General features: G+C 46.7%; 1 pseudogene; it reads left to right on the top strand.

Annotated features, from left to right (window-relative positions):
- Window positions 1-540: 540 nt before the first annotated feature.
- Window positions 541-1,571, top strand: LOC147985667 (uncharacterized; annotated as a pseudogene).
- The last annotated feature ends 488 nt before the right edge of the window (window positions 1,572-2,059 follow it).

Genomic DNA, 2,059 nt, shown 5'->3' with positions numbered 1-2,059 from the left:
TAGTTTATGCGTTGCTTCGTAAGGGGCTGATTTGGATCCATATGTTTCATGCTATAGTTAGGTTTACCTTAATACTTTTGTTGTAGTTGCGGATGTTTGCAATAGAGGTTAATCATAAGTGGGATGCTTGTTCAAGTAAGAACAACACCCAAGCACCGGTCCACCCACATATCAAATTATCAAAGTACCGAACACGAATCATATGAACGTGATGAAAACTAGCTTGACGATATTCCCACGTGTCCTCGGGAGCGCTTTTCCTTATATAAGAGTTTGTCCAGGCTTGTCCTTTGCTACAAAAAGGATTGGGCCACCTTGCTGCACTTTATTTACTTTTGTTACTTGTTGCTTGTTACAAATTATCTTATCACGAAACTATCTGTTACCCCTTATTTCAGTACTTGCAGAGAATACCTTGCTGAAAACCGCTTATCATTTCCTTCTGCTCCTCGTTGGGTTCGACACTCTTACTTATCGAAAGGACTACGATAGATCCCCTATACTTGTGGGTCATCAGATAAATTCCGTCGCCGTTTTCGAATGGCAAGGCATGTGTTCAATCGTATCCGAGAGGGAGTGGTTGCTCATGACCCATATTTCGAGTGCAAGACGGATGCCCTTGGCAAGCTTGGATTCTCCTCTTACCAGAAATGCACCGTGGCCATCCGCATGCTTGCATATGGAATTCCAGGCGATCTGGTGGATGAGTATGTGCATATGAGTGAGACAACATGTCTGATGTCAATGTACAAGTTTTGCCAGGCTGTGATCGAGGTGTTTGGCCAAGAGTACTTGAGGCAGCCAACTGTTGCTGATACAGAGAGATTGTTGGCGATCAACGCAGCTAGAGGCTTTCCAAGCATGCTTGGCAGCATAGATTGTATGCACTGGGAGTGGAAGAACTGTCCATTTGCTTGGCAGGGCCAGTACAAAGGGCATGTCAAGGCGTGCACTGTCATATTAGAAGCGGTGGCATCACAGGATCTTTGGATATGGCATTCTTTTTTCGGCATGGCAGGTTCTCACAATGATATCAACGTGCTGCAGCGTTCTCCAGTCTTCGCGAGGCTTGCAGAAGGCCACTTCCCACCTGTCAACTTTGAGATCAACGGCCACCAGTACAACAAGGGATACTATCTAGCAGATGGTATATATATCCTCAGTGGTCAACTTTTGTGAAGACAATCTCGAAACCCCAAGATGAGAAGAGAAAGAGATTTGCCCAAATGCAAGAGAGTGTTAGAAAGGATGTGGAACGTGCTTTTGGTGTGATTCAATCCCGGTGGGGTATCGTTCGAAACCCTGCACTGTCATGGGATGAAAGGAAGCTTTGGGAGGTGATGACTGCTTGTGTGATCATGCACAATATGATCGTCGAGGACGAGCGTGATGAGAGTATCTTCGACGAAGGATTTGATTATCAAGGTGAAAATATTGAGCCCCTGCACCAAGACCCGGCCACATTTGAACAGTTTGTCCAATCCCACCATGAGATGCGTGATTGGCACACTCATTTGAATCTTCAAAATGACTTGGTAGAGCACGTGTGGGATCACATTGGCAACCAATAGATGTATTGCTTCATTTTATGTTCAGTGTAGACAATTTCGATTTGGTTGTAAAACTATTTTAATTTTCAGACAAACATTTGGGTTGTAAAACTAGTTTTGATGAAAATATGAGCATTTTTAGCCGCGACGGACAGGATTGGGCAAAGGGATGGGGCCGCGCGCTGGGCGCACGGCCACCGCATCCCAGGACACGCCTGTACACGACCCCATTGCCCTACCCAAACGGACAGAATCCGGGCAAAACAGACGTCCATTTGGGGTCGCGCGGTGGAGTTGGCCTTAGAGCATCTCCAGCCGTTGGCCCCCCAGGGGGCGCCTAAAATCGCCCCCTGGGGGTGAGCTGGCGCAAAAACTCGGCCTAGGACCGAGTTGGTCCCCAGCCGCCGGTCCTAGGACCGTCCCCAGGCGCGCTCAAAAAAATTTAAATATATAGCAAAGTTCAAAGTTCGCGAAGTTCGACATATATTACATTTAAAAAGCGGGTTTTT

Source organism: Triticum urartu, chromosome 2A (assembly GCF_056163025.1).
Source record: "Triticum urartu cultivar PI428250 chromosome 2A, HENAU_Tu73, whole genome shotgun sequence".
Lineage (NCBI taxonomy): Eukaryota > Viridiplantae > Streptophyta > Magnoliopsida > Poales > Poaceae > Triticum > Triticum urartu.
The sequence above is the reverse complement of the archived record's forward strand: the minus strand, read 5'-3'. Positions and strand labels throughout refer to the sequence as shown.